The sequence below is a fragment of the Lepus europaeus genome, chromosome 5, assembly GCF_033115175.1.
Source record: "Lepus europaeus isolate LE1 chromosome 5, mLepTim1.pri, whole genome shotgun sequence".
In the NCBI taxonomy this organism is placed as follows: Eukaryota; Metazoa; Chordata; class Mammalia; order Lagomorpha; family Leporidae; genus Lepus; species Lepus europaeus.
In genome coordinates, this window is record NC_084831.1 from 142,906,923 (window position 1) to 142,916,766 (window position 9,844).

Here is a 9,844-nt window from a genome sequence, read left to right on the forward strand (position 1 = left end):
TACGACGCCTGTGTCCCATATCAGAGTGATTATGTTCAAATCTGGCTCCAGGTCCTCGTACCAAGTTCCTGGGAATGCAGACCCTGGGAGGCAGCATGACTGGATTCCCACCACCTACCTGGGAGACCTGGGTTGAGCGCCTCCTGGCTTCGACCAGCTCCATTCCTGGCTGTTGGAGGCATTTGGGGAGTGAACCAGTGGATGAGCACATTGTCGGTCTCCCAAATAAATTAGCAAAGTGTTTTTAAAAGAAAGAGATAAGCGGGAGAGAAGGATGTGTGTTCTCAGAAAGTGGGGTGTGGTTCCAAAGTGGGTACAGGAACTCCTTGCTGATGGACCATTACCTCATTTCCTATTCAGACAGCCAGTCTTTCTGAATCATTGTTAATCACAGTACAAACGGTGCCACCAATTTCACTGTCAGTATGTAATAAATAGGTCACTTCATCAATTAAAAAAACCAGAGCTCAAAAGCCTTAAATAATGGCATTTACCGACACGATCTTGAAGGACCTGTGGGAGAGTGCATTTATCTTTCAAAGTATTCAATTCTTTGCTCCGTGGAAAGAAGACTTGGCTGTGTAGCTTATATTGGTGAGCAAGACACAAGAGAGAGCGATGTGTATTACGAGCACTGCTGGCTCCATCTCTTTTTCTTCTGTTGGGAGGTCAGCATGTATGCCAAATAGGGGCTGTTCTGTGAGCCTGGGGCTCAGAGTGAAGAGAACACGGAGCAGCAGTCTGTGCACCGTTAACCATGTGTTCCTGGAGCTGATTGTGGTTGTGATGTATCCACCTTACCCTCACTGATAACAGACACTTGAAGGATGAACAGTCTGGGGTTCTGCACTTAATGTCTATTTAAAGATGCATGTTGGGGGCGGCGCTGTGGCGCACTAGGTTAATCCTCTGCCTGCGGCGCCGGCATCCCATGTGGGCACCAGTTCTAGTCCAGGTTGCTCTTCTTCCAGTCCAGCTCCCTGCTGTGGCCTGGGATAGCAGTGGAAAATAATCCTGGTGCTTGGGCTTCTGCACCTGTGTGGGAGACCTGGAAGAAGCTCCTGGCTCCTGGCTTCGGATGGGCTCAGCTCTGGCCATTGCAACCATTTGAGGAGTGAACCAACAGATGGAAGACCTTTCTCTCTGTCTGCAACTCCTCATCTCAAGTAAATAAATAACATCTAAAAATAAAAAAAAAATAAATAAAAAAGCATGTTGTCATATTGTTCCAAAAGAGGATTAAATGCCATTTACAACATATACCCAACTCAGTGGTATCCAAATGCATACATTGCATACATAGCACATACATAAAGTCATATTTAAGAGAAAGAAAATGAAGGCAGAGAAATAAGTTGTGGGCAAGCCTGGTACCATTTGATCCAGTGAACATGTGAGGTGTCTACCTGTGGTGAGTAGAAGTGCATTTATAAAGAGGGAGCATGCTTTTCCTGCTTTCTGGGATGGGGAACCCTTTATTTTCTGCCAAGGGCCATTTGGATATTAATAATAAAATCATTCTCAGGTCATATAAATTATCAACTTAAACGTTAGCCTACTATAGATTTATTGAATATTGAGTCCTGCCTGTAGTCATCTTGGCTGGGCCAGAACAAATGATTCCATGGATCAGGTGTTCCCCACCCCTGAATAAACCGACCGGTTCACCTCCAGTGAGGTTGGCACACAGTGAGCGATAGCAGAGTGAAAATGAAAGTACACCACTGGATTTGTGACCGAAGAGTACGTGACAGTCCCTGAATGAAGTGCTGGATTAGGACACATCCCTTAAGTCCACAGACTCAGTAGAAAGTTCTGCCTCCCTTTGTTTCTTCTCAACTTCCAAATCTCAATCTTGATTCTGGCAGATTCCAACATGTCTGCAAGGAAGGGGGTAGCTAAATCTGAGTGGAGGCTCCAGCTAAGCTCATAAACCCTGCTGTATATGCAGAGCCTGCAGCAAAGCCGAGTCAGGCCGGGACCTGCCCTTGCTTACCGCAGAATCGTGGCCCCCCCAAAAAGGGTGGAACTCATGGCTTTGTATGTTACGCTCAGCATCCTGGTGCAGAATTAATTGTGCTCATCTGGTATGCTGGCTTCAGTGAGAATCTAGAGGCAGCCTGCATGGTCAGTGACGACTCTGGATGGGGTGGAAGCACTTGTAATCCCCAAACAAATTACAGGCTCAGGTAGGTTAATTTTACTTTGTTGAAAATAAAGGCAACAACCCCAGAATCTGTCATAGGAGCCAATCCTAAGCCAGGAGCCAGGAGCTTCTTCCAGGTCTCCCACACAGGTGCAGGAGCCCAGGCACCTGGGTCATCTTCCACTGCTTTTCCAGGCCATAAGCAGAAAGCTGGATTGGAAGAGGAGCAGCCAGGACACGAGAGGAGGGGAGGTCTCCCCTCCACTGGTTCAATCCCCAAATGGCTGGAACTATGCCATTCCGAAGCCAGGAGCCAGCAGCTTCTTCTGGGTCTCCCACACGGGTGCAGGGGCTAAAGGACTTGGGCCATCTTCCACTGCTTTCCCAGGCACATTAGCAGGGGGCTGGATCAGAAATGGAGCAGCCAGACTCGAACTGGCACCCATATGGGATGCTGGCACTGCAGGCAGCAGCTTTACCCACTACGCCGTAGCACCAGCCCGTCATTGGATTTAACACTGCATTTCTTCAGCTCTAATATGCAAATTATTTACATATTTTATACCTCTAATGTCATGGTATGTCTTATAAATAATGGCATGCCATAATTTAATTGAAAGTAATTTTTTCCTGATAAGAAGTCTGTAAAATAATGTTGCAAAGTAATGTTTCCTCACAAGTAAGCCATAAAATAATGTTGCATATTACAATGTGGGGGTTTGATGAAATTTGTTAAAAGGACATTTACTTTTGCAAAAATAGAACCCTGCCTCACTGCGAAAGGATTTTAACCTTAATACACCACGCTGGATTTGAGTAAGGCTCTAAGTAAGACTCAGAGTCTCCTGGAGTATCTGACATCCAATTGCTAAAGTTCAGCCAAGAACTGGAAATCCAACTCCAATACAGTTTTGGGGAGGCAACATAGATCTATAATCCTGGACATCAGTCATTACAAATGGTTTGGACCATTTTTTCTTAAGATTGATTTATTTACTTGAAAGACACAGTTGCAAAGAGGCAGAAGCAGAGAGAGAGAGAGTCTTCCATCTACTGGTTCACTCCCAAAATGGCTGCAATGACTGGAGCTAGGCTGGTCTGAAGCCAGGAGCCAGGAGCTTCTTCTGGGAATCCCACGCAGGTGCAGGGGCCCAAGGACTTGGGCCATCTTTTACTGCGTCCCTAGGACATAGCAGAGGGCTGGATTGGAAGTGGAGCAGTGGGACTAGAACCAGCAGCCATATAGAATGTCGGCGCTGCAGGTGGTGGCCCTCATTATGATTTTAACTACACTAGAAGTTTGCTGTCTAAAATGGTCAATGTCACTTATTCAGTAATCTGTAGGCATGCATGGTGCAGTTATTGTCTTGAGTCTCCAGTGAGTAAGGAGGGGATGATGAAATAGATGCTACAACTGGGAAGTGAGGGCTTCCCACGTGGGAAAGGGGCATGAGCCAGGTACAGAACACCTAGGGGACCAATCTTTAAAATTCCAGTGTCTCTTTATTGAAAATCATTTCCTCCTATACTAGCTTCCTAAGGCAACAGGCAACATGGACCTAGCATCCTTAAATTCTAAAACATCTAATGCTAAGGTTATAGTTTGTATGTGTGTGTGTGTGTGTGTTCATGTAATTTCAATCTTGCACGCTAAGCATTCTAAATAAAACTCAGACAGTTATGCTGAGTTGAGGGTCAAGATGATACTTTCTGTAGAAATTCCAAAGTCTATGGAAGCCATGATCATGATTAGAGAACTCACTCCTCTTAGCAGAACTGCTTGTATTTCTCTCATGATTCTCATATAGTTGTTGGTCAATCTCTTTAAATAACAGATATGGGGCAAAAGAGGGTATTGTTTGAAAATAAATACCATCTAAGTCTTGCTATGGGGATTTTTTGAGATAGAAATTTGAAAGATACATTGAACACACAGGGAGAAAGCACTCTCCCATTCCTTTCATCTGTTCATTCACTTCCCAAATGCCAGAAATACCAGAGTGGGACTTTGATTGGGCCAGAGGCAGGTGGAGGGAACTGGATCCCTTGTGAATGGCATGAACCCAATCACTCAAGCCATCAATTGCTGCCTCCCAGGATCTGCATTGGCAGGAAGCTGGAGTCAGGAGCTGGAGCCAGGAATTGAACCCAGGGTTATCTTAACTGCTATGACAAATGCCCATTCCCATGCTGTGGTAGAAATATCACTAGCCACATAACACTCAATAATTTCTCTTTGGGGACAGCACTGTGGCATAGTAGGTGAAGACTCCACCTGCAGTGCTGGCATCCCATATGGTGCTGGTTCATGTCCCAGCTGCTCCACTTCCAATCCAGCTCCCTGCTAATAAGCCTGGGAAAACAGTGGAAGTTGGTCCAAGTGCTTGGGCCCCTGCATCCATGAGAGATACCTAGAAGAAGCTCCTGGCTCCTGGCTTCCGATTGACCCAGCTCTGGCCAGAGCAGCCATTTAAGGAATGAACCAGCAGATGGAAGACCTTCTCTCTGTCTCTACCTCTTTCTGTCTGTAACTCTGCCTCTTAAATAAATAGATAAATAAAAAATACATGGAAAAATTTAAACAAAAGTATCTTTTGGTGCAAAAAATATTTGAAATCAATGAGTAGTTTTTTTTTTTTTCATAATAAGCTCTTATCACATATTCTGAAAAAAAATTGCACCAAGAAAATTTTTTGTACCAAACTGAATTCATGTTTAATTTAACTTTTCCATGAATGTTTGAAGTACCCTTGTAAATAAATATATTCATTGAGGATGATAAATATGATGGTGATGATTAAAGTTGCCAGTAAGAAACCTCTCCCTTCTAATGGCCAACTTTCACTCCTTCTTCGATATCTTACCCAAAATTTTAGCTCTTGGACTGTTTTAGAGTTTTTCATGCTCTTTATGGATCTCGGCATTTGGACACATGACTCTGCTTTAGGATCAGTGCTGTGAGAAGTGGGAGAACAACTGTAGCCTGTTGCGTTGGTCTCTGATGCTGATGAGCAATAGACCATCTGTCTGGTTGTTGGTCTGAGTCATCCAGGGCCAGATCCAAAGAGCAAAGTGGTCCCAGGGGGCCGGATGTTCTAGGGTATTGTAGATTCCCAGGAGCCGGGCTGCATAGCAAAGACATAGTAGCAGATTTAGTGCTCTGTTGGCTATGGGAGCACCAGGGAGCCATTGAGGATCCTCAGCGTCAGGGCTTGGTGTGATAGTTTCTGTAAGTTAGTGTTGTGGCAGTCAGGACTGATTCTGTGCTTGTGGGTGCCACTGTCCTTTTCTGGGGCTCATTGTTCTTCCTCTGCTCATCAACGCTGGACTTGTAGGAATGTGGGCCCTGCAGGGCTAGCCTGGAATCCTGAATCCTAGCTGCAATCCAAAGTGTGGGTGACGGAAGCCGTGGGGCAGAGTGAGGATGAGGAGGAAGGAGCCTACTAATTGGAAGCTCAGAGAGATTTCTGATTCCTTAGTAAGGCTGGCTCTGGACCCTGCTGAATTACCTTCTAGGTTCTGATTAAGGGTGGTAGACAAGCATGGTGGAAAATCTATCCTAACAGTGTAAAACAGGGCACGCTCCTTAAACTCCCGTCCCATTCCTACTATAAAATTCGCACTTACTATGAGTAAGTGTGTCTACTTACCCTGTCTGTACAACGATATGGTTCTAGTTGCATTACAGGTCCTTCTACTGCGATACAGTGGTGATGGCATCTTTATACAGTTCACTGCTGACTACAGCAGTTGACTGCAGGCATTGTGATCTCTCAGGGACAAATTCCTCACACACAATGGAGAGGCAGTCGCCACAGCATTTGCCTCCATGTCAACTCTCCAGCTGAACTCAGAGATCCATTCATTCAACACAAAGTTTTAGAGCAACTACAGGAGTAAGAGCCGTTCTCCTAAGTTTTATGGCATCCACAGTCCTGATTCATAGGCACTCAATTCTCACATAATTTGTTACCTGTCCCTGATCACGTACTTGTTTCTATTTTTGTCTCTCTTGTGCTCATATGTACAAGGAAATCACATCAGAGTAGGAATCACCTGATGAATTTGTGAAATTCTATTACAAATTGCTTAAAATAGAATTTCTATCCTATTAGAAGGCAAAAAGAGGGAAAAAAATAATCCCTGAGGCCCCACTTCTATGTAAGAGAATTAATACATTAGGAGTAAGAAGGGTTCTGTGAAATAATCGGGGGAAAGAGAATATCTGTTCTCATGCCTTTAGCACTCATGGGGTCCGATTTTTCTTCAGCTGGTTTGCAGAGAGTATTTTGGAAGATGGGTGGTTCAGAATTTTGAAGTGGGGGGAGTCATGGGCACTGATACTTGACCAAAGGACACATGAAGGGTCAAAAAGTTAGCTGTGTGTTTTACCTCCTCCATCTTTTCCCTGCCTGTGCTGGGAAGGATCCAAGAATATGTCTTTGGTGCAGAACTTGATTTACATGGACAGGGATGGGAGAAGTCATTTGCTCCTTTGGATTTCTCCTTATATAACATTCAACCAAAAAGCTATTCCCAGGTCTGCTAGAATAATTCAGATTTAAAAAAAAATAGATTTGCTACAAAAATGTTTTTGAGCATGTGTTTTTATTTTATAGAAAAATAATATAGTTTACTTGAAATTTTTACTGTGAAAAATTCACACAAATATTCATTGTAAGAAATTTCAAAGTAAAACTTTACATGAAGTCCTGTCATGCTGATATCATACCTGTGATAGACATCCTTCATTTCATGTCATTTGTATGTATGTATATATGTATGTATGTATACACATGTATGTACATGCATACATAGAAACGTACATAGTGTAGAATTTTACATGTCATGAATGAGAGCATAAATTCTACTTCAATTATATTCATTATATTATCAACTGGGAATGTTGAGTGTCCAAGAAATATGGCTAACTAGGTGACTGGGTATGTGAACAATTATTTCTGAAGACTGAAGGCTCCAAGATTCAGGCAGATTTGATGGTTAGCAATGGCCCTCTTCCTCATTCACAGATGATTCCCTTTTGTTGGGAAGGAGTTGTGGAATGAGTGTATAAACTCCCTGACATCTCTTTTATAAGGGAACTAATGCCATTCGTGAGTGCGTACTCTCATGACCAGATCACTTCCTGAAGGTCACGTCTTCTAAATATAAATTTTAGAGGGGACACAAACATTTAAACCATAGCAGATTTATGTTAATATCATACTTTACTTTCCAACTAGGAAATGTATGGTTGAGAGACAGGATAACCTGGTAGAAGGAGTCCACACAGAGGGGAAAGAGAGCAGAGAACCCAGGGCAATAAATTGCTTGGAAGTTGTTGACTTGAGAAAAAGTAGAACAATGGAGAGAACGCAAAGGACATCGGTGGGAAAGGAGATCAGGGAGAGAACAAAGGGCCATTCCACCAGGGCTCCGTAACACTGAGAAAGCTTGACTTTTCCTTCAGTGTGATGGGCACGACTGGAAGATTCTGAGCAGAAAAGCACAGGGATCCACCTGAGGGCTGACAGGATCACACTCCTTCTGGTGTTGGAAGAAGCTACAGGTGAGCAAGGGCCAGAGCTGGAGGCTGTTTCTCTAACTCAGCTGAGACATGATTTTTGGTACTACATACTTTTTATTAGATTAGATAAGAAGAATGAGACACAAATAGGGGTGAAAGATGGCATCACGATATGGAACTGAACAACTGAAAGAATAGTGTTGCCTTTTGTAGACATTGGGAAGATGTGGGGGAAGCAGGTCTAGAATTGAAGTTTTCTGTTTTGAACAGTGTGGAGTTAGAAGTTGGGTGAGTTTGGAGTTTGGGAGTGCCTCGAGGTTGGGGATATCCTTTAGAAGTCAGCAGTGAATAGTTGGTATTTACAGCCTCGAGATGGATGAGCTAAGGAAGGGAGTGACAGCAGGTAGAGAAGGAAGAGCCTTGGGGAGAATCTGAAAACTTGTGAGGCTTCTGATAACATAATTGCAAATGCCTTCAGAGAAAGACACCAAGGGACTTTTCCACCAGCAGTGGATGGGAATAATTATCTCACCACACCTGTTGTCTGTGTTACTTGTTTTTAATCCTGGTCAACGTAAAGGAAAAACATTTTTTTTTACTGTAATTGCTGTTTGAATGGTAATTTATTTGATTGTCAGAAAGTGATTTTCATAACTGCATTAGTCATCTGCATTATTTACAATGAAGTAGATTATCTGTTGATTTTCCATAATTCTGATTATGTTTTATTCTGTCCCAATAGAAGCCATTGAACATTTTTAAAGAGCACAGCATGCTGTAGGTGTTTATTTGGAAATATTATCAGGGAAATTCCTATCACAGCCTCCTCTCTGTATAATTAATTGACCAGGGGTTCAGACACCAGAGCCTCACCTTGCTGAAAGTTTTGGAGAAACTGGTTTTGGATAACTGTGAGTCAAGTATGAATGGGTTAACTGAGTGGTAATGGAATGAAATCACTGCAAAAAAATGCTGGCTGCGACATGTAACAACCACTTAGCATCACTGGCAAGCCTTGAATCAAGACAGAAAATAGAGAAATTTCCATTCTGTTGTCTTTTGCTTAAAACCAATTATTGACTCAATCTCCTATTCCACCCCCAACCTCCACAAATTCAACAAACTGGGAAGAGCTGGCACTGCTCATGTAGTCAGGGTAGTCATTAGTGGGTCAAAGTCTTTAGGGAAAATGACATAGCACCCATGCTTAGCAACCACTGTACCCAGTGGTCTCTGCAGGACATGATTCCAAAAGACTCTTTTATTTTTTAATGGGCTGAAATTATGTATCATGTAAGACATTATGTTTTGAAATATGTATATATTGGGTAACTAACATATTGTACAACAGGGACTCTAGATAATAACAGTGCATTATATTTTAGAAATCAATAATAAAGTAGATTTTAAATGTTTTTACCAAAAAATTTAAAAAGCATAAAACCTTAGGGATCCACCTGCTGGCTTTCACATGAGCAGCTCAGAAATCATTGGGTAGACAGCTCAGTGAGGCAGAATTTGGCTTTTAGAATTGCCTTCAGGACCTGGGATATATCTAGGGACATAGTCTCTTGAAAATCATAAATCTGCAAGAAAAAAGAAAATGAGGGCACTCACTGGTGGTTATTGGGGTGAGCTTGACTGGGGGGACATTTCCTAAGGTTTGCTTCCAGTCACCTACCCATGCCAATTATGCTACTTATGCATGGTTCATTTTGGAACAATGTGACTAATTTTCTTTTATGGTCCTGAAAACAATTCTCAAAAAAGGAATTCCAAAAATATTTTGAATAGCAGCAGCATTATTGGGATTAGCTGTGTTCCTTCCAAGGTGACTCCTTTGGAGGAAATGATGCTCACTTGGCTATGTGTTGCCTTGGCCTTTAAAAAGCAGTCTTGGAAGACTCTAGTCACAATTGTGCACTTATAGCTTTCCCCTTGAATCAAAAACATCAGCTAATTACTGGAAACTATGTGTTAAAATTACACAGATAAAAATCAAGCCAGAACTGCAAAATCGTGTTACCCACTCTCTGTAAGAGAGTATAATTCAACACTCAAAATCAGAGTAGAGGTGCTGAAAAGATTCACCATGTTTGAGAAGAAAAAGAAGCATCACATTCCTCAAAGCCTTTGCCAAGAAAAATATCAGCGCTGATGGAATTTGCATT